Source organism: Zalophus californianus, chromosome 3, assembly GCF_009762305.2.
Source record: "Zalophus californianus isolate mZalCal1 chromosome 3, mZalCal1.pri.v2, whole genome shotgun sequence".
Lineage (NCBI taxonomy): Eukaryota > Metazoa > Chordata > Mammalia > Carnivora > Otariidae > Zalophus > Zalophus californianus.
Genome location: NC_045597.1, coordinates 129855851 through 129882452, shown reverse-complemented (window position 1 = coordinate 129882452; position 26602 = coordinate 129855851). Strand labels below are relative to the sequence as shown.

General features: G+C 40.7%; 1 protein-coding gene across 4 annotated transcripts in view; it reads left to right on the top strand.

Moving 5' to 3' along the window:
• Positions 1-2104: 2104 nt before the first annotated feature.
• Positions 2105-26602, top strand: part of GALNT3 (polypeptide N-acetylgalactosaminyltransferase 3) — a 50723-nt gene continuing 26225 nt past the window's right edge. Inside the window, exons 1-2 of one of the 4 annotated variants that reach the window (XM_035726812.1) lie at positions 2105-2799; positions 23844-23937. The gene's annotated coding sequence lies outside the window, so the exon portion shown is untranslated. Of the gene's footprint in view, positions 2800-23843; positions 23938-24067; positions 24190-25810; positions 25840-26602 lie in introns of those variants that run through there. The other 3 variants (XM_027590860.2, XM_027590862.2, XM_027590863.2) reach the window with 3 other exon arrangements.

Here is a 26602-nt window from a genome sequence, read left to right as displayed (position 1 = left end):
CTTGTTTCTGAGAAGCATGTCTACACTAAGTCTCCTGGGTTTTATTTTATAAAGAAATACTAATTTCCCCTTTATAACAAAAATTCTTTATTTCATAATCTTGAATAGAATGATACTTTCAAAAACCCTTTATCTCATTGGATTTAGGGCATTAAAGATTGCAGTATAATACTTTTCTTCTGGGCCTGCAGCATTTTGATTTTATTGTTAAGTAAAAAACTTTTATTAGTTTTAAGACTTTGCTTTCAGAATGAACTGAAATTGTACCTATAATGCTGGTAGGTATGCCAGACCCAAAAATACTGTTTTCCTTGTTTAAACTATCTGTCTGTATTGTAAAACTGGCAGTCAGTTTTTAGTAACTTCTGATTTTTATATTTGCTCTGTTCTTTTTTCACCCCTCATGCAGCATTTTGGTCCCATTTGCTTGCTCTCTCTTTTGGCAGGTCTGCCCTAGCTTCTTTTTCCAGTCATTATTTGACTTTACTTGTCTTGCTATGAATGCATCTCAGTCCTTGGATTCCAAATTGCTATTCTATATCCATTTGCTCTGTTCTGCTCTTGTCAGCCAAAATTGTTGTTCTTTGCCTGGTGGGACCTCAAAACTCTGATAATCTTCGGTTCTTGCCTCATTCAGAGATGGGTGATGGAAGGCATGGGAAACAGACTCTATGGTTATACTTAGGATTTCTCCCAAATTTCCCAAAGACTGAGCCTCTAATCTCCATCTAGAGGCAAACAACAAAGAAAGTTGCAGAACCTCAAAAAAGGGGACTGGGTAGGTGGATTTGGGTAGATAGTATTTTCAGATCTGGACCTAAGGACAAATATTATCAAGTTAGTATGGTCATACACAGAAGGAGCTCTTGAACTTTTTGCAGGGGAGAGAGGGAAAGCTTAAAAATTGTTTGTAGGTAGTGATATTAAAATGTTACAAACACAAAAAGGTTCCTTGATGCTTGCAAAATAACTACAACACAAACAACTAACCGAAGTTTTAAATCTGATTCATAGATGTGGTATGAAATAGCACCCTGGATGGGGGCACCTGAGTGGCTCAGTCAGTTAAGCGTCTGCCTTTGGCTCAAGTCATGATCTCAGAGTCCTGGGATGGAGCCCTGCATCAGGCACCCTGCTCAGCACAAGTCTGCTTGTCCCTCTCCCTCTGCCCCTCCCCTCCACTTGTATGCTCTCTCTCTTTCTCTCTCTCAAATAAATAAAGAAAATCTTCAAAAAAAAAAAAAAAAAAGAAAAGGAATCGTACTGTGGATGCTAAAACCAATGTCAGACTAGCCAAGTTCTAATGTTACACCTATTGATACTATACTAACCAGTATTTCTAAATTTTAGTTTTAGGTCACACATAACACTAACATACCAATAAACAGAACCCATAAGTATATGTGTCAAAATACAGGAGGAAGACCACAGCTAAACTTTATAGAAAAACCTACCATCATGTAATTAAACATGCTACAAAAACATTTTTGGCTATTTTTCTATTTATATGTACATTGAAGATAGCGCCAAATAGTGAATGAGTTTATAGGAAGGTATAAAGGTCATTTTTAAGTCCTGCTTTTGGGTGTGTCAGTGTTTGTCATAACAGCAGAAGGAAGGCTGAAACAAAGTTGTAAATATCATAAAAGGAAAAAATTCTGTTGGATAAATTCTGTCTTTAAAAACAGTGGCAAAACCCCCTATCTCCCTAGAGCCTGCATTGTCACCCTCCCAATCGATGGTGAGCTTTCAAGCAAGAGTACAGTAGAAGGAAAACCTCTCCAGGAACCAGTGTCTTTCCAAACAAGGACAGCAGGTTTCTCTCTATTGTCGCTGTTTTCTCTTTCCTCTGGGAATTGGTTTGCCTTTCGATAGCAATCCAGGAAGGGGTGGTGCGCCCCAAGTTAGCAAGGCTGTGCCAAATACCAGAGGCTCTTCTCTGGAAGAGGGAGGCTCCTCCTTTGGACGTGAGGCGCCCCTACCAGAGCGCGCGCTTACAGAAACGGAAACCACTAGCTGTGCCGAATGAGTCAAGTGATGAAATCAAGACTAGTACATGGGAAGGAAGCTCACCCAATAGCTCACGAACCTAACTGGTGACAGAAGCTGCTGAACCTTGCTCGAGTAAACCGTACGAGCCAACAGTTGCAGCTGTCATGAGGTGGTTCTCGGGGGCACTGGGCCCCCCAGTCTCCGGGCAGTGCACCCCTTCATTTTGGTGAACCGTGGAGAAGGGCAGAAGTGTGTGAGGGGAATACAGACCTTCTGGTTCCCCAAGGACCCAGACTGACTTCTGGTTACAAGGTGACCACTGCCACCAGGTCAGGGCAGGACTCCTCAAATGTAGACGGGTAGAGGCGCGCCTCGCTTGGAGAACCAGCCTCACCGTCCGCGGAGAAAGAAGGGGAGCGGCGGCTGCGCTCGGCGGGGACAGCGCCCCCACCGAGCGCGCGCGGCGCTCGGTCCTCACCTGGAGCGCTCAGGTAGGGCTTGGGCGGGGCGGGAGCCTGGCGCGCAGGCGCGGGACGGGGGCCTCGCCCCTGCCGACGTCGCAGGCTGGAGCTCACCTGGGAGACTCCAAGAGGAAGGGGAGCCTCGGTTCGGCCTCTCCTGGCAACGCAGGAGACCCAGCGGGAAGGCAGGAGGCGGCGGCGGCAGAGGCGGAGCTGGACTGAGCGGCAACTGTAGCGACAGCAACCGGAGGCGCCGCCGCCGCCACCACCTGCACCTGGCGCCCGGCCCAAGTCCAGCGCCCGCCCGGCCGCTGCTTCCCGCCGTCCTGCCGTGCCCACCCGCCAGGTAAGCGGGCGGGCCGGCGCTCGGGCCAGGGGCCGGGAGACCAGTAGACCCTGGGCAGCGTCGGAGGGGGCGGTAGGACGGACTCGAAGGTTCACGTAGGGGGGAGAGGGGTACGGTCCCAGTGGCCGGTTGGAGGTGGTCTCGAGAGCAGTGTTTTCAGTTGCCCCTCCCGAGACGCCGAAAGGGGCGCCCGAGGCCGGGGCAGGTGGCGCTCCGGGGGTTAGCCCTGTCGACCCTGTCAGTCTCTGTAGGGAGGCTCCCGAGGAGCCGGACCCGGGCAGAAGTCCCGGTGGCCCGCAGCTTGACCCTGGGAGAGTCTCAGAGTTGCGGGGCGGGGGGGGGGGGTCTGAGGGGCTGGGCTAGGCGCGAGACGGCCGCGTTTGCACGCGTGCTAACAGGTTGCTGGTCTCCTCTCGTCCCTGTGCCGGGGCGGGCGGGGGTGGGGGGGGGGGTGGGGAACAAGTCCGCGACAGGAAAGGGCATGGCTTTGCCGGGCAACTTTCCCAGCCGGACCCCAGACAGTCCTAGGCTGAAAACCGCGGCCGCCCGAGCCATTTAAATGGTTTCCTAGTGGTTTGGAAAGCGCTCTGTGGTCGGGACGCGGACATCCCTCTTTCTCTCTCCTTCTCTCTGGTCTGTACACTTTTCCGGGTGCACTCCCTAAGCCAGAGCTGCGCCCACTTTCCGGTTTGATCGGGAAGAGTTATTTTCTTCGTGGCAGGAAGAAATCCAACTGCCACTCACCAACCGCACACCATCTCGTTAAAGGACCTGTTGACTTAAGACCTGTATATCGCGGCTCTGGTTTGCCTGTGGCATATGACTCAAAGGTTCAGAAAAACTTTGTTTCAGGATCCTGCCACGACTGAACCTGGGTGTGCCAGGCCCAAATTCCTTTCACTGCCTAATTAGGCGTTTCTGAAGCTTAAGAATTGAGGGTGAAACTGGTGCTTATCTTAGCTTTTTATTTCCTTCTCTCTCAAAACTCATCAAAAACACTTCACTTCAAACTCATCAAATAACTATATTTGTTTTTAGAACCCCCATAGAGTTAACAATTTTTCTGATTTTAGAAAATGTGATTAAGCCAGTGTAACTTGCTATAAAAGTTATACTACATAATGAAGACATTTAAATTCAAATTCTGTTGTTAAAAAATAAGAAAGTTGCTGTGTTTTCATTTGAGAATTTCCGGTTGTGAGAAAATCTGTTGCTGCTTTTACTGTATACATTTTCTTTGAGTCTGTGGCTAAAAGACATGAGGTTAAAGTCATACCCTACAATTAGAATTTAAATTTAACTTTTACTTTTTAATATCTGAAGTCTGGCATACATATTAGTTTAAACATTCTGAACAGCTTATTTGTACCAAGCATCTTTCTTTTTATATCGCTTTAACTATAGCATTTATACATAGAGATTTCTAATAATAAATGGCAATTCTAGTGCCTACATTTGTTTATGCTATATTTGCTAGTTTTTAAAAATATATTTTAAATTGCACACTTAACAAAATGCCTTGGGCAAATCCTATAGTTTGTTGTTTTTATTAAATTTTTTGTTTAAATTCAATTTAATTAACATATACTATTAGTTTCAGAGGTAGAGTTTAGTTGTATATAACACCCAGTGCTCATTCCATCAAGTGCCCTCCTTAATGCCCATGACCCAGTTACCCCATCCCTCCACCCCCCCTTCCGAACCCTCAGTTTGTTTCCCATAGTTGAGTCTCTTATGGTTTGCCTCCCTCTCTCTCATTTTTGTTTTATTTATTAGTACTTTTTTAACGTGTAGTTAAAGGTAAAAAGTCAGCCACACAAACAGGACGTAATTATTAATAATATTTTCAAGCAATGCCTTCTGCTTTTGTCAAAAGAGCCTGGCTGGCCCTCCTAATCTCTCCATCCAGAGAAATACATATGTTAAGTACTATTTAAAAATTAGAGGTAGGTATTGTGCCTCAAGTTTAGAGTATTAATTTAAACTTCATTGATTATTGAGCCAGATGTCATTAGACTATCTTTACTCTTAAGGGAGAAATGTAACATGTTTACATTAGCTAGAGTAACAGTGTGCCTCAGTTAAACTATCTGTAAAATAGAAAAAAAAAAAAACTTCCCTAGATTAAGATAATGAGGCTTTAAATCAGGAATCTCCTTTTGTCCTAGCATTATCAGGATCCCCTTCTCACTTTGATATTTAGTCAATACATCCAGTTTGTGATAAACCAAAGCTGAGAGAGGTAGTCTAACTTCAGCAAGTTAGCAAGTTAGTGGTAGACATGGCATTATTATTTCCAGAGACTTGACTCAAGGCTCATGTTATCTTTTCACCCTTAATCCCACTTATCAAAAAGATACTATCTTTTTGTCTTTCATATAGTTTGTAAGGCCTTTATGAGTACAGAATAGTCCATTGTTCTTTGTCCAGCTCTGATTTACCCTAATTTCTACTTGTCCAGATGATGCCTGACTCCAGGGAGAACGAGTGAGGATGTCATTCTTCTCTTACTGTGGATCACATGTGTATTGAAGATGCCATGTGGATTGAGATGTTTAATCCTTCCTTGGTATTTCAGAGCCACAGTTAATTTTTTAAGTCAACATGGACAACATAATTTAGTCTTCTGATCTTTTATTGTATTGGCTTAAAATATATTTTATTAGGCAGCAACCCAGGGTCATCCCTCCATTGGCAACACTCTATAGATTTTTGGCTGGCAAGCACACTTCTTCAACATTAGTATTTTTAAAACTTCTTTTTGGACTGTAATCCTCAATAAGAAATGTATTCTATGCTTCAATGCAGTACACTGTGTGTGTGTGTGTGTGTGTGTGTGTGTGTGTGTGTGTGTGTGTGTAACAAGACTCACAAAACAATATTTAACCTCACAATCTCTATTATTTTAAAAAAATACTGGTTTCAACACACTGGATTGATTTTTATGACCACAAGTGGCTGGAACCTACAATTCCAAAAATGGCATCGTATTGAATTTGCATTTTTAAGGCTGATTTTTCTATTAGCGTACTGTGTCATACACACACACATATTTGAAAGCAAGAAAACCAAACTGTACATTTTTAAAAATACAGAATTGTACTCTAATCCTTATTAAACATTTAGGACTTGAGACTCTAGGACCTGATGCTAGACTAAATCTCTCAAACATAGGAACTGTATGAAACTTCACTTTACATTACTGTGTTTTAAATGGATCCTTCAGCATAGTGTAGTATGTTTGGGGACAGGGAAAACTGGAAAGGTTTTCCTGAGGGGATTTTGATGGTAACAATTACCAAGTGAAAGTTTGAGAGAGAAAAATAATTTTGTCCAGTTCTGTTCTAAGTTCTAAATTTTATGGCATATTAATAGTGCTAGATGGGATGTTAAAAAAATTATTAAAGTAAACGTAAGCCAGTTTATTGTTATAGTCTGTTAACATTTTATATATATTTTTCTTTTACTATGAAACAGATATAAGAGACAAATTCTAGGAATCAGACTCCTAGCCCCTAAAAAGACTAGATTGGGAGATTGAGAGGTTGGATGAGGTCCCTAAGTGACCTGTAGGGACATAGGCTTGGAAACTCTGATGGGATGATTACGCCTTCCATAGAAGCTTTTAATTTTCACTCCTGATAGAAGGAATTTTTCTCCAAAAGAAAATAAGTATATTTAATATTTTGCAAATGATCAATGCCCAAATCATCTTGAGAACATATTCAGTTCTCTGGTTCATAAAGTGTAGAAATGCATTTGTTGTGACAGATCTTTTATGGTTACAAAATCTGATAGAGAAGGACATATTTTCAGTCACCTAATTATGCATCAGAATTATGCATCAATATCAGAATAATTCATTTTCTATAATTTGGGTAATTTTAACACAATTAATGTACTGCTAATAGAAACATTGAATTCAAATCAGTACCAGCAATGGCAAGAGACCAAAGTGCATTAATTTATGTGGTAAAGCAGAGACAAGTAGGACTCTGAATACTAGGTCATTAGTGACTATTGACAGATGAAATTTCCTTGAGTCATTCTCTGAGTTGGGCTCATATTTTTGGCACCAAATAGAGTATTTCCCCGAGTATACGTTTTCCCTATAATTGTTTTAGTTTCAAGCTGTCCCAACCAGTTTGGTCATCTATCCCATTGCCCGCTGGACATCTTTAAGATGTCATAATTATCTTGAGATTATACCTGAGTAAACCAGAACCTTCATCCCCTTAAAGACAAAAACAACCTGTTTTACTTCCTATATTTTATTTGTAGGTGTTACCACATTTAACATTTCTTATCCACAGTTCCAAAACCAAAAAAAAAAAAATCTCTGAAAACCAAAATATTTTTGGTAACTCATTTGTCAGCAAAACTTGAACTCAATTTGCTACAAAACCTAAATGCACTGTCAGGGAGCTATTTATCATTTATTCCACTTGGTGGGATGTGTCTTGCTACAGATATGCTGCTATATTTGATTACTTGGTATTGTTCCAGGAACTGCTGGGGGTACACAGTTACATTGGGTATGTAAACCATATCTGCTTTTTTTTTTGTTTAAAGATTTTATTTATTTATTTGAGAGAGAGAATGAGAGATAGAGAGCACGAGAGGGAAGAGGGTCAGAGGGAGAAGCAGACTCCCCACTGAGCAGGGAGCCCAATGCGAGACTCGATCCCGGGACTCCAGGATCATGACCTGAACCGAAGGCAGTCGCTTAACCAACTGAGCCATCCAGGCGCCCCATATCTGCTTTCTAACATCCAAAATACTCTGAAATTTTTTTTAAATATTCTGAATTTTAAAACATATTTGGCTCCAGGGATTTTGGAGAATGGCTTATGGATCTGTACCACTATCCAACGATCGTGGCAGAAATCAAGAAGTCATTTTTTACTCTCTTTTCTTAACCTCCACAACTGTCAGATAACTGAATCTGTTAACGTTTTCACCCTTCTTTCCCCCACAAATTCTACTTCTCTAGTTCAGGGTCTCATCAACTCTTAACTGGGGTACCATAGCCACCTGCTACCTGAAATCTTAGCAGATGGTGTTAAGCTCAAATCCATTCTCAGCACAACCCCTCAGCTAATGATCTCTAAAAATGTAAACCTGAATTTCTCCTCTGCTTAAATCTTTTAATAACTTCTCATTGCTCAGAATAGAACCCATGGTCCTTAAAATGGTCCCACAGAATCTGACCCTTGTTTAACTGTGGTTCTGTACTCTGTAAACCAAAATTTTATATTCCAACAACAGATTTCATTGTTTTTTCCTGTGTGCTTTTCTCTTGTTACTCCCCCCTGCTGAGATACTTCCTTTTATCTTTACCTCTATGACTCTTTCTGTTTTTTTTTTTTAAGATTTTATTTATTTGAGAGAGCAAGAATGAGAGAGAGAGAGAGCACATGAGAGGGGGGAGGGTCAGAGGGAGAAGCAGACTCCCCGCTGAGCAGGGAGCCCGATGCTGGACTCGATCCCGGGACTCCAGGATCATGACCTGAGCGGAAGGCAGTCAGTTAACCGACTGAGCCACCCAGGCACCCCTCTTTCTGGTTTTTAAGACTCAGTTGAGTTCTCACCTCACTTAGGAAACTGTACCCCACAACACACCTCAATATACACCTGAGCTGGGGGGAGATGTCCTCTTCATAATTCTATCATGCACTTTACATATATGATTGAGTATAATCTGCTTTTGTGCCTGTGTATACACACACACACACACACACACACACACACACACACACACACACACACACACACACACACACCTTTAGATATTTGCAAAGCATGGAATATTTCTCTTTCCTCTAAGCCTATTGTGGAGTAAAAACATTAGGGTAAAAGTGGCACAGGGAGGGGAGAGGCATTGGGCAGGCAGGATATTTGCTTTTTTTATAGGCAGCAACCACAGAAATTGAGGAGTTAAGAACCTTGTTTCATGTACCTACTTAGTCTATTGAATTTAGATTGCTGTTATTTCCATCTTATTCCTTTGAATTCTGTATTATTTTTGTGCCTTTTGGTTTTGTCCCAAGACCTGGGTTTTACCATTTAGAAGTGAAGAGTTAACTTTATGATTGAAATGTCTTATAGTTTTTGTTTATGAATATTTTATAATTGAGTATATTGCTGTTGGTGAGGAGTTAAGGGGGGCAGCTTTTACTTAAATCATATAATCAGACTAGACCAAAAAAAAAAAAAAAGCATTCTGTCAGTTTTACCTCTTACATACTTTTTTTTTTTTAAGATTTTATTTATTTGACAGAGAGACACAGTGAGAGAGGGAACACAAGCAGGGGGAGTAGGAGAGGGAGAAGCAGGCTTTCCGCTGAGCAGGGAGCCCAATGCAGGAATCAATCCCAGGACCTGGGATCATGACCTGAGCCGAAGGCAGACGCTTAACGACTGAGCCACCCAGGCGCCCCTTACATAAATACTTTTCAACTCTATCTACTTTTCTCCATTCCTGTCACTACCATCATCTCTTGCCTGGATTTTTGCAAATGGCCTCCCTATTGATTATCTGAATTCTTGCTGGTTGGTTCCCCATGCTGTACCCAGAGGGAAAACATTCAGAACTGCTTAAAGCTCTGCATTACCTTAGGATAAGGCAAACTTTTTGACTCAGCCTAAAGGCCTGGCACGATTTTGCTCCTGCGTAGCACGCACACCTCTGTCATGTTACTCTCTGTTCTGGCTCTGCTAGCCTTTTTTTATTACCATGTTCCTCCTGCCTTTGTCTTTTCAAGGGTCATTGTGCCTGCCTGGACCTCTCTTCCCTCCTCTTTTGGCTTATTGAGCTAAAACTCACCCTTCAGATTCCAGTTTGAGCTCCCCCTTTCCAGCACTAAGTAGAATTTTTCACCAGTCTTCTCCTCCCCCACCCCTACCCCTAACCGTGGATTAAAGTGAAGACTGTAATCTCAAGAGATAAAGTCCAACTTAGTACCTGGGGGTGTTAACTTTGTGAGTTTTCTCACAAAGGGAAAAGACTTTAATATGTGGCCCCTGTTTTTTAAAATGAGACTTTAGTTATTAATGTCTTTGTATTTTTTATTAATTAACAAGAGTTAGTATTTGTTGTCTTAATAAGTATTAGCCCTTATTTACTATTTTACTATTGAGCACTTACGTGCCAGGCATATTTTAAGCAATTTACATGAATTAAACATTTAATCTTCAAAGCCACTCAGTGAGGTGCATGCTATTTTTCCTCGCTATTTTAGAGACAAGAAAATTGAGAGATTGGGCGCCTGGGTGGCTCAGTTGGTTAAGCGACTGCCTTCGGCTCAGGTCATGATCCTGGAGTCCCGGGATCGAGTCCCGCATCGGGCTCCCTGCTCAGCGGGGAGTCTGCTTCTCTCTCTGACCCTCTTCCCTCTCGTGCTTTCTATCTCTCATTCTCTCTCTCTCTCTCAAACAAATAAATAAAATCTTTAAAAAAAAAAAAGAAAATTGAGAGATTAAGTAATTTGCCTCTGTCTACGAGGCCAGTGAAATATCAGAGCCAGTATTCAAATCCAAGCTGTCTGATTCCAAATCCTGTACTTCTATCCTACTTATATGTAAGTAAAATTAGAAAGAATTATTAAAAAGCTCACAACAGCAACAGCAACAAAAATCCAGTCAACTCTTTTTTTTATTTATTTAACTTATTGTGGAGATAAAAATGATGCTTTAATGCGCAGAGTTACAGATTATCATTCTACTAGCATACTAGGGTATCTGTGGGGTCCCCTCCATCCCTGTGTTGGGCTTCCTGCTCAGTGGGGAGTCTTCTTCTCCTCACTCACTCACTCTCCAATAAATAAATCTTCTAAAAAAATTAAGAATAAAAACTTAACAAAAAACCCAGTCAACTCTCATCTCCCCTAGTCCTGCTTCCTCTAGGCAACAACGTCAACCTCTTTTAGGTGTTTTTTGTGGTATTTGTCTTTTGGGATAATATGCATATACTGCTATTTCTTAAGTTATCAATAGTTGATATTATCTACTGACTTCCCATTAAAGGAGATAAATATCTAGCTCTCTTACACACATTCCCCTTGCTGTCCCTTCTTCTGCCTCCCAATATAATTCTCACATTTTTTGTTTCCATTTTAGTATTTACTCATGATGATTATGTACAGATTGTTTACTGAGCCAAGTATATTGTGAGTCTGAGTAAAATTATTTTAATCATGGAGTTAATACTTAATTCATTTAAGAAAAAGATAGCTTAGTTTTTCCACATATCAATTTCTATTTCTATATACTCCCACATCTTCTCAGTATGATTTTTCCACATAATCACACCGATTTTTTGGTTTCTTCTGAAGCTCTCTGTCCTCTCGTTCCAATTTGGACTATTGCTTGCTAGAGCTGTTCCATAGCAGTTGTTTGGGATTTTTCTTTACTGACATTTCTGATGGAATCCCTATTTCTTAGATACGCATGATTTTATTGTTTATTTACTTTCTCATGTAGATGGGACTACATTCCCCAGTAGCTTCTTGAGAAATGGTATTAAGAAATTTGAGATATTACCTGTCAGAAAATCTTTTATTCTACCTTCACTTTTTTCCAGCTTATTTTTTTAAGTAGTCACTCTCTTCACAGGGTCCAATATTTTGAAAAAGTAAGGAGGTGTATGTGGTAAGTCTTCCTTTCATTGTTGCCCTCTGACACCTGGTTTTCCTCCCTGTGAGCAAACAGTACTCTCTTTGTGTGTGTGTGTGTGTGTGTGTGTGTGTGTGTGTGTGTATAAAATATATATATAATTTGCATACTTAGGACTTCTGATGCAAATTATTTTCTTTGTTTTATTGGAGCTTTTTGACCATGAGCTTTGTTTTTCTCAGATATGACCCATTTTTTTGAACTGATTAAGACTTGTTGCTGTCATTACCTCAGTCTCCTTCTCATACCCTTACCCTCTGTCATGACCTCTGTTAGCATTCAAGGCCTCTTGCCCTGTTATTTTAGCTCCAGGTCCTCCTCTGCAGATAATCTAGAACAGAGAGCGTTCCTTAGCTGGTCTTTTTCAGCAAGTCAAGAGCCCATCTTCACACACTTCACCATTTAACGACCTTCACAGCCTCCACATCGATTCATTTGCTTAATTCAACTAACCCTGACTCCCAGATCTCTTCCCAAACCTCCACACCCCTTCTATTCAATCTCTCACCTGGATTACTTTTAGTAGCCTCCTAATCACCTTCAGTCTCCTTTCTGACTTGCCCCTCAACCCCCAAAAATCTATATTCAGCACAGCTTCAAGAATAAGCATTCTAAATTTCAGTTGTGGAATTAGGTCATCACCTTATTTAAAACCCCTCAGGGCCTCTCCCCTTTACCTAAAGAATTAGGTACAAATCCCACAGAATTAGGTATCCCTCTCTTCCCTATATGGAGCTTGGCATTCAGCATTCTCATAGACCTCACTGTGTGGTAATTGACTATGTATGGTCCTGAGGAAAATTACCCTGTTTGAGGGCGGCTTTTGAGAGAAGAATTAAAGTTTAGTCTGACACTGGTTTATTTCCAACTGAAACATGTATTAATAAGACCTTTTCATTCTTTACCCATGAGGGGTGGGTAATGCAGGAATTTCAGATGGTGACTAGATAAGTGGAGGGATATTGTGTGTTTCAAAATACGTGCAAATATCGCCTAATCTTAAAGGCAGACATTGATTTTATGCCTTTTTTTTTAAACTATGTTATGGGTTTGTGAAGGACTATTTGGTTCTTTTATATCTGGGAATGTGGAAGTTAATGGAGTCTGGGTAAGTACAGGGAAATATGTAAATGTTCAGGTTGAAGACTTGGATTTCTAGACCAGGAGTTGGGAAACTACAGCTTTTGGGCCAAATTTATCCACCACCTGTTTTTGTAAACAAAATTTTATTGGAACTAGCTGTGCCCATTCATTTGTCTATTGTGTACGACTGCTTTTGCACAACTAAAATAGAGTTGAGTAGTTGTAGTAGAGGCCATGAGGTCCACAAAGTTAAACATATTTACTATTTAGCCCTTTATAGAAAGTTTGCTGACACGTTTTCTAGAGAGGAATGGAAGTTGAACGGTGGAGGATGAGTACCCATTGAGTTGTAGATAAGTCTGTGGAAAGGTGAAAATCAGAAACGACAGTGTATCCCCAAGGGGATTGTTGAGATCAGTGCCACCTTCGAATATTTGAAATAAGACTTGAGATATCTATCACGTCTCGTTTAACTCACTTATTTGGCCTGTGCAAAAGTTGAATGAATCTTAGCGAATGAATGGACTATTGTAAACTTAATCATTGGATGATTCCAAATGTGCTTGCCGTCCCGGATGCGATATCTTTACTTGATACAATCAACACAGCCTCTGGCATTTGGCATGTAGCTATTGACTTGGTTAATTGTTTTTTCTCCATACTAATTTACAAGGACCACCAAAGGCAATTCGCTTTTATCTAGCACAGCCAAGGCCAGGTCAGTTCTGTTCTAGAAATCTTAATTATCCCAACAACCCACAAAATATCACATTGATTTACTATGTTGATAATACTGTGTTGATTGTATCTGATGAGCAAAAAGTAGCAAGTACTTTAGATGTCTTTGTGAAGTATGTGAGAACCAGAGGGTAATCAGACCCAGAAAAATTTGGGAGCATTTCAGTAACATTTCTGGGCATTCAGTTGGGTCACTATACTTAATAGACCTTTATTTTTGGAGGTGACATTTTCTTCTCTCCTTCCCATTTTCTTTTTTCTTTCTTTCTTTTTTTTAACAAATTATTACATTGAAGTTGTTAAATATTAAGTTTATAATTTAGTCTTTAGGTAACAGAATATTAGGTGGGATTGTGACAGAATTTGAAAAGTAATTCAGAATGTCACAGTAATGGATACAATGGCTATTGGCACTGTGCATCTCATTTTGAGGTTTCCTCTTCACTTGTAAGGAGGATGCTTGTATCTTGTTAGGTAGAATACAGAGTTGTTTTGTTATTGTACAAGAGTTCAAATGTGTGAGAAAGTGTGTGCATATGGAAACTGAGTAGTCAAAAGGGTAGACTATGCTGTTATCAATTTACTGTCTTTCAGGTCCAAATTTAGTCCCTTCTGCTCTGTAATAATGGAGCAGGGCCCTGTAAATATTTCTCCTATGCTGACTGGTATTGATGTTAAGCCTTACCAGTAGAGGGCACTGGAGGGACACTGGAAATAGAAGGTGCTTCCCTTCCTCGTTTCAGGGTGGCTTCCTGGTTAGGCTCTTTCTGGGCATATTTTTTCTCTATTTCTCAGCCTCCACATAGTTTTCTCTAGCGTTAGGTAATTGTGTGGCACATCTTTCTCTAGAGTTGGCACACCCCTACCCGCTGCACTTTCTCCAGAGCCTGACTTGGGCAGTAGTGTTGTACCCTGAAGTCATAGACATCATGGACCTGTTCCCTTGCCTAAGTCACCGATCCCAACACTCTCTGTTTAGCCCCACACATTGTGCACTCTGGGGGCCCCACAAAACTGGGTTTCTAGGGAGCCTGCTGCTCAGATTTTATCCCAGGAACCAACCTGGCGCCATATTGGCCCAGGCTATACATGAAAGTACACTAGACTCTTGTAGAAGACAGCTTCTTAACTCCAGGTGCCATCAGCACCCAGAAGCAAGCAGTTATCCTCAGCACCTAGCAGGTTCCAGGGTTTGACACCTCGCTATGAATGGCTTCTTCTGGGACTCCATAGAGGGCAGATTTTTTTGGCAAGTCTCACTAGTGAGACACCTCTGTCACTTTTCCACCGTCAGGGAACCAACACTGTGCTCTCTCTGTAGAGATCTCTGGATCTCAGCGCTGGTGAAGGGAGGGTTCTTCCTTGGGCCCTCATCTCAGTCTTGTGGGTAGTGGTTGCCCCTTGTATCTACTACTATAACATTTAGAATTCTCTTTCACTCACTAACCAATTCCCTACTCCAATCCTCTCTTAATAATAGATTAAACTTTCCTTTTTCAAATTACTGTGTAGTTTTTGTCTCCTTACTAATCCAAGAGCCATCAGTTATGTTTACAAGGTAAGTACACAGAGGAATCTTTTAACATGTAGTCCTTCTGCCCAGGGGAAGTACTAGTTAAGTGGGTAATCTGTGGGACCACTCAAATCACTCCTCAAAATTTCTCTACTGTCTAGTATGCCATAAATTATCTGTATATATCTTTCACAGCTGCAGATTCATTCACAGTAGCTGGACAGTTATGTGAGCTCCTCTTCACCATCATCCTACCCTCTCCCCAAAGGGTATTATAGTTCCATAATTACTTGTTTGCTCCAAACTGTAATGGTAGAATTGGCTGGTCCACAAATCAAGATCCTGTCTATAACCTTTCACCTTCAAAGATAATATTGTTAATGGAGATGCTTATCTGACCAGGTTTAGCTGAGAAGTTGGATGTTTGGCCACATGCTTTTCTATATTAAAACCTGTGCCTCTAAGTTGTTGGAGGTCAACTCTGTCACTAGGCTATTTGTCACATAACCTGCAGATACTACTGTTCAGAAAGTCATCCTACTCTATGACAATTCATGCAGTTAGTTGTCCGCTGGTGGCGTTTTCCAGCCAGCCAGAGCTACTGTACTTGGTCTTTAGCTGGGATCGGTGCAGTTTGCTTTACATCAGTGTTTGTCACCTGTCATACATCGACAAGTCACTTCCTGCTCAGAAGAATTGCAGGCAAGGATATGGACACGGACTTAAACATAATCAAAACTAACACACCACAATAGCAAGTCACTGTGAAATTTGATTTTACCAATGAATACAAGCAGAAATGACTTCCTGCAACTCCTCCCTTCCCTAACCAGCAGATGAGGGCACTTAATAAAATCTCTGCCCGAGCACATAAGGTTTATTATTAGGACAAGTGTTTTGTTGTTGTTGTTTTGTTTTTTTAATTTGATTAGGAAATCTAGATGATAATGTGTGGCAGTGATACAGTATATATTAATTTTGCAATGGTATACTCTTCTTAATTTATAATCTGTGCAACATTTTAGGTATATAGTTTTGTAATTTTTTTGCTTTTTGTGATTACCCTTAACTCTTTATATCATGCTTTAATTCTTGCAGTAGCAAGCACATTTCATATACCAATTAGGCTTTGTGCCAGTTAAAGTCACCTGGAACCAGACCTCAAATCCCTGGGGATGTAAAGGTTTATTGTCTCGAATATAGGAGCAAGAAATGGAAAGAACCACTTTCCTCTTATTAAATGTAACTTTCATGTGCAGTTATGAAATGCTCTGTTTTCACTGCTTTAGAAGATTGCTTCAGTTGGAATTTTTAAATTAAACTAACAACTTGGGGCGCCTGGGTGGCTCAGTTGGTTAAGCGACTGCCTTCGGCTCAGGTCATGATCCCAGGGTCCTGGGATCAAGCCCCGCATCGGGTTCCCTGCTCGGCAGGGAGCCTGCTTCTCCCTCTCCCACTCCCCCCGCTTGTGTTCCCTCTCTCTCTGTCTCTCACTCTCTGTCAATTAAATAAATAAAATCTTTAAAAAAAATAAAATAAACGAACAACTTAACTAATGTTTTTGCAGTGTGTCCTTTTCCACCTGGAAGGGACAACAGAATTAAAGATGGATCTTATCTTGATCTTTTCCCATTTGAATCTGCATTTAAACAACATCCTCAGGTGATTCATTGTCACACTAGAGTTTGAGAAACCATAGTCTACATAACTGGTAGCTACAGCTTTGTAGTTGGATTATTTTAATTTGTGGTATTTCAGTTCTTTCTGTTCAGAGAGAAACATATTTTTACCCCTGAGAATAATCCATTGATTTTAACCCAGTCTCACAGACTGTTAGAATAATGCATATTGTTTTAGCCTTATAAAATATCATTTTGTGGATATTTTTATTTATTATTAATGCCCTCTTGTAATGTCTACATATAAACTAGCATATAGATTGATATTCTTTAAGACCAGGGGCCTCTGAATTTTAATCTTTTTTTCTAATTTTAGACATTTATACTTTAGAATTTAGGTCTTTGAATTTAAATTAATTTTTTCTAGCTTAAAAAACGATTTCATGGTATTCCTATCTCCTGTGAATCTGATGCTTTATAATTAGCAAATGACCATTTTAGATAGGTGTATTTAAGGGTTTAGAAAGAGAATAAGAACAAGACCTTCATCTGCTCGTTTCTATATCCTGAATTTGCTATTGTGCTGATTTTTTGTTTTTTCACCTCTGAAACTTCTGAGTTTTTTTTTTCTAATTATCATATATATTTTTTTAATTTTTATTGTTATGTTAATCACCATATATTACATCATTTGTTTTGGTGTAGTGTTCCATGATTCATTGTTTGTTCATAACACCCAGTGCTTCACGCAGAATGTGCCCTCTTTAATACCCATCACCAGGCTAACCCATCCCCCTACCCTCCTCCCCTCTAGAACCCTCAGTTTGTTTTTCAGAGTCCATCATCTCTCCTGGTTCGTCTCCCCCTCTGACTTACTCCCCTTCATTCTTCCTCTCCTGCTATCTTCTTTTTCTTTTTTCTTAAAATATGTTGCGTTATTTGTTTCAGAAGTACAGATCTGTGATTCAACAGTCTTGCACAATTCACAGCGCTCACCATAGCACATACCCTCCCCAATGTCTATCACCCAACCACCCCATCCCTCCCACCCCCAACCACTCCAGTAACACTCAGTTTGTTCCTGAGATTAAGAATTCCTCATATCAGTGAGGTCATATGATACATGTCTTTCTCTGATTGACTTATTTCACTCAGCATAACACCCTCCAGTTACATCCATGTCGTTGCAAAAGGCAAGATCTCATTCCTTTTGATGGCTGCATAATATTCCATTGTGTATATATACCACCTCTTCTTTATCCATTCATCTGTCAATGGACATCTTGGCTCTTTCCACAGTTTGGCTATTGTGGACATTGCTGCTATAAACATTGGAGTGCACGTACCCCTTCGGGTCCCTACATTTGTATCTTTGGGGTAAATACCCAGTAGTGCAATTACTGGATCGAATGGTAGCTCTAATTTCAACTGTTTGAGGAACCTCCATACTGTTTTCCAGAGGGGTTGCACCAGCTTGCATTCCCACCAACAGTGTAGGAGGGTTCCCCTTTCTCCACATCCCCACCAACATCTGTCGTTCCCTGACTTGTTAATTTTAGCCATTCTGACTGGTGTGAGGTGGTATCTCATTGAGCTTTGATTTGGATTTCCCTGATGCCGAGCGATGTTGAGCACTTTTTCATGTGCCTGTTGGCCATTTGGATGTCTTCTTTGGAAAAATGTCTGTTCATGTTTTCTGCCCTTTTCTTGATTGGATTATTTGTTCTTTGGGTGTTGAGTTTGATAAGTTCTTTATAGATTTTGGCTACTAGCCCTTTATCTGATATGTCATTTGCAAATATTTTCTCCCATTCTGTCGGTTGTCTTTTGGTTTTGTGGACTGTTTCTTTTGCTGTGCAAAAGCTTTTTATCTTGATGAAATCCCAATAGTTCATTTTTGCCCTTGCTTTCCGTGCCTTTGGTGATGTTTCTAGGAAGAAGTTGCTGCGGCTGAGGTCAAAGAGGTTGCTACCTGTGTTCTCCTTTAGGATTTTGATGGACTCCTGTCTCGCATTTAGGTCTTTCAACCATTTGGAGTCTATTTTTGTGTGTGGTGTAAGGAAATGGTCCAGTTTCATTCTTCTGCATGTGGCTGTCCAATTTTCCCAACACCATTTGTTGAAGAGACTGTCTTTTTTCCATTGGACATTCTTTCCTGCTTTGTCAAAGATGAGTTGACCATAGAGTTAAGGGTCCATTTCTGGGCTCTCGATTCTGTTCCATTGATCTATGTGTCTGTTTTTGTGCCAGTACCATACTGTCTTGATGATGACAGCTTTGTAATAGAGCTGGAAGTCCGGAATTGTGATGCCGCCAGCTTTGCTTTTCTTTTTCAATATTCCTCTGGCTATTCGGCGTCTCTTCTGGTGCCATACAAATTTTAGGATTATTTGTTCCATTTCTTTGAAAAAAGTGGATGGTATTTTGATGGGGATTGCATTGAATGTGTAGATTGCTCTAGGTAGCATTGACATCTTCACCATGTTGGTTCTCCCAATCCATGAGCATGGAACGTTTTTCCATTTCTTTGTGTCTTCTTCAATTTCTTTCCTGAGTATTTTATAGTTTTCTGAGTACAGATCCTTTGCCTCTTTGGTTAAATTTATTCCTAGGTATCTTATGGTTTTGGGTGCAATTGTGAATGGGATCGACTCCTTGATTTGTCTCTCTTCTGTCTTGTTGTTGGTGTATAGGAATGCCACTGATTTCTGTGCATTGATTTTATAGCCTGCTACTTGACTGAATTCCTGTATGAGTTCTAGCAGTTTTGGGGTGGAGTCTTTTGGGTTTTCCACATAAGGTATCATATCATCTGCAAACAGTGAGAGTTTGACTTCCTCTTTGCCGATTTGGATGCCTTTGATTTCTTTTTGTTGTCTGATTGCTGTGGCTAGGACTTCTAATACTATGTTGAATAGCAGTGGTGAGAGTGGACATCCCTGCCGCGTTCCTAACCTTAGGGGAAAAGCTCTCAGCTTTTCCCCATTGAGAATGATATTCGCTGTAGGTTTTTCGTAGATGGCTTTTATGATATTGAGGTATGTACCCTCTATCCCTATACTCTGAAGAGTTTTGATCAAGAAAGGATGCTGTACTTTGTCAAATGCTTTTTCTGCATCTATTGAGAGGATCATATGATTCTTGTTCTTTCTTTTGTTAATGTATTGTATCACATTGATTGATTTGCGGATGTTGAACCAGCCTTGCAGCCCAGGGATAAATCCCACTTGGTCATGGTGAATAATCCTTTTAATGTGCTGTTGGATCCTATTGGCTAGTATTTTGGTGAGAATTTTTGCATACATGTTCATCAAGGATATTGGTCTGTAATTCTCCTTTTTGATGGCGTCTTTGTCTGGTTTTGGGATCAAGGTAATGGTGGCCTCATAAAATGAATTTGGAAGTTTTCCTTCCATTTCTATTTTTTGGAACAGTTTCAGGAGAATAGGTATTAATTCTTCTTTAAATGTCTGATAGAATTCCCCTGGGAAGCCATCTGGCCCTGGGCTTTTGTTTCTTGGGAGATTTTTGATGACTGCTTCAATTTCCTTAGTGGTTATAGGTCTGTTCAGGTTTTCTATTTTTTCCTGGTTCAGTTTTGGTAGTTGATACATCTCTAGGAATGCACCCATTTCTTCCAGGTTATCTAATTTGCTGGCATAGAGTTGCTCATAATATGTTCTTATAAATGTTTGTATTTCTTTGGTGTTGGTTGTGATCTCTCCTCTTTCATTCATGATTTTGTTGATTTGGGTCATTTCTCTTTTCTTTTTGATCAGTCTGGCCAGGGGTTTATCAATCTTGTCAATTCTTTCAAAGAACCAGCTCCTAGTTTCGTTGATCTGTTCTACAGTTCTTTTGGTTTCTATTTCATTGATTTCTGCTCTGATCTTTATTATTTCTCTTCTCCTGCTGGGTTTAGGCTTTATTTGCTGTTCTTTCTCCAGCTCCTTTAGGTGTAGGGTTAGGTTGTGTATTTGAGACCTTTCTTGTTTCTTGAGAAAGGCTTGTATTGCTATATACTTTCCACTCAGGACTGCCTTTGCTGTATCCCAAAGATTTTGGACAGTTGTGTTTTCATTTTCATTGGTTTCTATGAATTTTTTAAATTCTTCTTTAATTTCCTGGTTGACCCATTCATTCTTTAGTAGGATGCTCTTTAGCCTCCATGTATTTGAGTTCTTTCCCACTTTCCTCTTGTGATTGAGGTCTAGTTTCAAAGCATTGTGGTCTGAAAATATGCAGGGAATGATCCCAATCTTTTGGTACCGGTTGAGACCTGATTTGTGACCTAGGATGTGATCAATTCTGGAGAATTTCCATGGGCACTAGAGAAGAATGTGTATTCCGTTGCTTTGGGATGGAATGTTCTGAATATGTCTCTGAAGTCCATTTGGTCCAGTGTGTCATTTAAAGTCTTTATTTCCTTGTTGATCTTTTGCTTAGATGATCTGTCCATTTCAGTCAGGGGTGTGTTAAAGTCCCCCACTATTATTGTATTGTTGTCAATGTGTTTCTTTGCTTTTGTTATTAATTGCCTTATATAATTGGCTGCTCCCATGTTCGGGGCATAGATATTTACAATTGTTAGATCTTCTTGTTGGATAGACCCTTTAAGTAGGATATAGTGTCCTTCCTCATCTCTTATTACAGTCTTTGTTTTAAAATCTAGTTTGTCTGATATAAGGATTGCCACCCCAGCTTTCTTTTGGTGTCCATTAGCATGGTAAATGGTTTTCCACCCCCTCACTTTCAATCTGGGGGTGTCTTTGGGTCTAAAATGAGTCTCTTGCAGACAGCATATTGATGGGTCTTGTTTTTTAATCCAATCTGATAGCCTGTGTCTTTTGATTGGGGCATTGAGCCCATTTACATTCAGGGTAACTATAGAAAGGTATGAATTTAGTGCCATTGTATTGCCTGTAAGGTGACTGTTACTGTATGTTTTCTGTGTTCCTTTCTGATCTTTGCTGCTTTTAGGCTCTCTCTTTGCTTAGAGGACCCCTTTCAATATTTCTTGGAGGGCTGGTTTCGTGTTTGCAAATTCCTTTAGTTTTTGTTTGTTCTGGAAGCTTTTTATCTCTCCTTCTATTTTCAATGACAGCCTAGCTGGATATAGTATTCTTGGCTGCATATTTTTCTCGTTTAGTGCTCTGAAGATATCTTGCCAGTCCTTTCTGGCCTGCCAGGTCTCTGTGGATAGGTCTGTTGCCAATCTAATATTTTTACCATTGTAGGTTACATATCTCTTCTCCCGAGCTGCTTTCAGGATTTTCTCTTTGTCTCTGAGACTCGTAAGTTTTACTATTAGATGTCGGGGTGTTGACCTATTTTTATTGATTTTGAGAGGGGTTCTCTGTGCCTCCTGGATTTTGATGCCTGTTTCCTTCCTCACATTAGGGAAGTTCTCTGCTATTATTTGCTCCAATATACCTTCTGCCCCTCTCTCTCTTCTTCTTCTGGGATCCCAATTATTCTAATGTTGTTTTGTCTTATCGTATCACTTATCTCTCGAATTCTGCCCTCGTGATCCTGTAGTTGTTTCTCCCTCTTTTTCTCAGCCTCTTTATTTTCCATCATTTGGTCTTCTATATCACTGATTCTCTCTTCTGCCTCATTTATCCTAGCAGTTAGTGCCCCCATTTTTGATTGCACCTCATCAATAGCCTTTTTGATTTCGACTTGGTTAGATTTTAGTTCTTTTATTTCTCCAGAAAGGGTTTCTCTAATAACTTCCACGCTTTTTTCAAGCCCAGCTAGTATCTTTAAAGTCATGATTCTGAACTCTAGGTCCGACATCGTACTAATGTCTGTATTGAGTAGGTCCCTGGCTGACGGTACTACCTCTTGTTCTTTTTCTGAGGTGATTTTTTCCGTCTTGTCATTTTGTCCAGAGGAGAATAGATGAATGAGAGAACAAAATGCTAACAGGTTTACAACGTCCCCAGCAAATATACTGTATACAAATCAGAAAAGACCTGAAACCAGGGGAAAAGAAAGGGAAAGAAAGAAAAAAGAGAAAAAAAAAAGATAAAAACAAAAACAGAACAATACAAAAAAAGCAGAATGTGATCAAATATGATCAGGTTAGTGCATAGATCAGTGCCACACACTAGATTTTGGGCGTATTTTGGTCTGTTAGAAAAAAGTGCCTCCTAAAATTTTGAAGGAAGAAAGACATATATGTACAAAATAAGGGTTGATACAATGAAGGGATAGAAGATGACTGTAAAGATGAAAATTATAAAAGATTTTATAAAAGGACTTGATAAGAAGTTGTTTGAAAAAAGAAAGATTTAAAAAAAAAAGGGAGAGAATGTGATCAGGCAGGAGACTAGAACAGAGCCATACACTTAGTGATTTAGGATATATTTTGATCTGTTAGAAGAAACTGTATCTCAAAATTTTAAAGAGAGAACAACTTATATATATATATATGCCAAAAATAAGGGTAACTACTATGAAGGGATAAAATATGACTCTAAAAATGAAAAATAATTTAATTTTTTTTTTAAAAAAAGGAGATTGATAAGACGTTGGTTGAAAAAGGGAAAAAGAAAAAAAAAACAGTTAACAAAAATTAACTTTGATGAACTAATGAATCATGGTAAAAAAAAGCCATGAATTCTGTGTGCAGTATTCCCCTAGCGCTGGAGTTCTCCCGTTCTCCTTGATCGGTAAACTTGGTCTTGGCTTGCTGGCTGTTCGTGCTGATCTTCTGGGGGAGGGGCCTGTTGCTGTGGTTTCCACAAGTCTTTGCCGGAGGCTGAATTGCCCTGCCCTTGTCAGTCCGGGCTAAGCAAGCTGCTCGGGTTTGCTCTCAGGAGCTTTTGTTCCCTGCAAGCTCTCAGTACAGCCTTGGAGGACCAGGGCAAAAATGGTGGCCTCCCAATCTCCACTCGGAGGAGCTGAGAACTCGGGGCCCCGCTCCTCAGTGCACCCCCAGAGAAAAGCAGTCACTCCCGTGTCCCCGGTCTCCGGCCGCACTCCGTGCTCATCCGGCCTGTGACCGAGCGTTGCTATCTCTGGCACCCGACCCCGTGTGGAGTCCCCAAACCCAGCAGATCCCTGCGGTGCGTTCCCGCGCCGCTCCTCCCCGGGAAGGAAGGGGAGTCTCCCCGGCTCTGCCGCCTGTTGGGTCCCTGCTGGATGAGCAGTGGCCCGACTGGGCCGCGGATCACAGTTTATGGCAACCCCAAGCTGAGAGCCCGCGCCTCAGCTCCGTCTCTGCAGCCGGCTTCCCCGCTCCGATCCCTGGGAGCTCTGCTGCACTCAGGCACCCCCGGTCTTTCTGTGACCCCAAGGGTCCTGAGACCACACTGTCCCGCGAGGGTTCCACCCCCTGCTTAGCCACTGCAGCGACGTCCCTCAGCGGAGCCGACTTCTAACAGTTCCAATTTTGTGCTCCGTGGCTCTAGCACTTCCCAGAAGCGGCCGGCAGAGGCCCCTCCCCCGCCGTCTATCCTCCCGAATATCGCCTCGGATTCACTTCTCCGCACGTCCTACCTTCCAGTAAGTGGTCGCCTTCTCTGTTCAGAGAGTTGTTGCTACTCTCCTCTTTGATTCTCCTGTTGAGTTCGTAGAGTGTCACGAATGGTTTGATCCCTATTCAGCTGAATTCCTGAGACCAGACGAAATCTAGGTCTCCTACTCCTCCGCCATCTTGCTCCGCCCCTCTGGAAACCTCTGAGTTTAATTGGAAGTTGATTCTAGGAGAAATTTGTTTTGTTTCACTGGCTGTTTTCACATAGGTCTTCAAATTTGGTAAGTAGTGAGGTCTAGGAACATGATGTTATTCCCAGGAATGGGAATTAAGAATCCTGGTTTTCTTTAACTCATTCATTTATTATGTTGGATTATGTGTTTTATTGTTCAGAGTATGGGTTTTTCCATCTTTATGATGGGAATAAAATATTTTAAAAATGACTTTACAACACTATAATTAGTAATAAAACCCCAGTGCCTCATTTATATCACCATTAATTTCTAAGCCTTTTCAGGAAACTGGGCCATTCATGCTTTGGATTTCATCTAATCTAAGTCAAAATAACTTTTGGTCATTATATATCAAGAATCTATTTTGGGGGTGCCTGGGTGGCTCAGTCAGTTAAGCATCTGCCTTTGGCTCAGGTCATGATCCCGGGGTCCTGGGATCAATCCCCGCATCGGGCTCCCTGCTCCGCGGGAAGCCTGCTTCTCCCTCTCCCACGCTCCCTGCTTGTGTTCCCTCTCTCACTGTGTCTCTGTCAAATAAATAAAATCTAAAAAAAAAAAAAAAAAAAGAATTATCTAGAGATCCTAAAATAACAACAAAAACAGGCCCTATTTACGCCCTGCCCCTGGAACAATTAAATCAAATTCTCTAGAGGGGAAGCCTAAGGCACTCTTTTTAAAGAGCTTTCTGCTAATGTGTATCCAGAGTTGAAGACCACTGATAGAGATGCTTAATGTTGAGTGTAATTTTCATTAATGGAATCCTGATACTGCACATTAGCAGCAAAGGACAGAAAAGTCATATAAAAATTCCTGGGAGATTTATGTTGGAATCTTCAAGTGATGAGCAGTTGATAAAAGACTATTCCCTTCTGAAATAATCTGAAAAGAGGAAAGCATCCTGTTCCTATGTTAGTAGACTCTGCTAGTGAAAGGTCTCAATCTGTTTATCCTCCATTGTTAAAATCTACACTCTCATCCTCAATCTTTATTTCTAAAAGTAGGCTCTGAAAACAGTTGTGTGGTTTTTTTTTTCCTTTTTAACTCATTTGTCCAGAAAACCTTACGTGATATGAAGCTATTTGTGGTTCTTTCCTTAGGTTTTTCCCTTATCTCCTTACATTTAGAATATCAATTCTTCTTTTTTTAAAAAATTATTTATTTTAGAGAGAGTGCACGCAAGCAGTGTTAAGGGCAGAATGAGAGGGAGAGAGAGACTCCTCAAGCAGACTCCCCTCTGAGTGCGGAGCCTGAGTCAGACCTCTATCCCAGAACCCCAAGATCACAATCTGAGCCGAAATCAGAAGTCAGCCGCTTCACTGATTGAGCCACCCAGGTGCCCCTAGAGTATCAATTTTTGACCCTTAAAGATCTTATTTCAGATAAGTTAAAAGCTCAGTAATTTAGTTCAAATTTGAACACAGTTGGGAGAATGCTACCTTTCCACTTAAACAAATGGCATTGGCCAAACCCCTTAATCTGTTTGACATTCAGTGTTTGTCAGTAAAATGGGAATGACTTCACAAGATTGTTGGAGGACTAAATGAGAACCTGTGTAATGTTAAAATATCAGGGACCTAATCAACATTTAACAGAAATGAATTATCGCTTTATTATTTCTAATAATAAATGAAATCTTGGTCCTTCTTTCCTTTTCCAGTCAAACCTATATTGGGTGTTCACTGTGTCACCAACATTCTGGTAAGTGCCAGAAAAACAACCATGAATGAGGGAGACACTATCTGTATCCTTCATGAGTTTTCCTTGACTCCCTCATTGGAGACATCCTAAACTAAAACCTACTAATTGAGTGACTTCTTTAGATAGACACACACACACAATGATAGGATTATTTGCCCAATTGATGAAGGACTTTTCTAGTTTATAATTTATTCCTAAAAAAAAAAAAAAAAAACTTTCTTCCAGCCGCCTCATTAATTCCATCCTTCTTTATCATTCCTGACCCTACCCACAAATATGACTTCTGGCATATAATATTTTGGGAAAACCATCATTGTTATAGAAGTATCTAGTTCTGTCATCTCCCTTTACCCTGTACTTTCCCTGGACCCTTTCCTGGTTTATGTGTTGTTAAAACATCCTAAGGAGATCATTCATTCCTTCTCAAATTCCTAATCTAGCTTACATCTGGCTGCTCAGGAGATCTAGTATCACTAGCAGCACTGGGGAAGGGGATTTTTTGTGGTTGACTCAGGGACAGGAAGGAGGGTGAACATAGGTTGATTTATATCTATTTATCAAACTGTGATTAAAGGTGATCAGGTAGTATTTCATAGGTGACCATTATCCTATGAAGCCTCAACTTTTGCCTGTTCTTATCTTCCTAGAACCTCTTAGATCAGGTTGTTGCCCTATTAATCTGAATGCACCGTAGATCCTAAGCCCTAGATCGTGGAGGCAAGACTATAACTAGTCTAGTGGATTCTCTGCCAAGATTCATTCC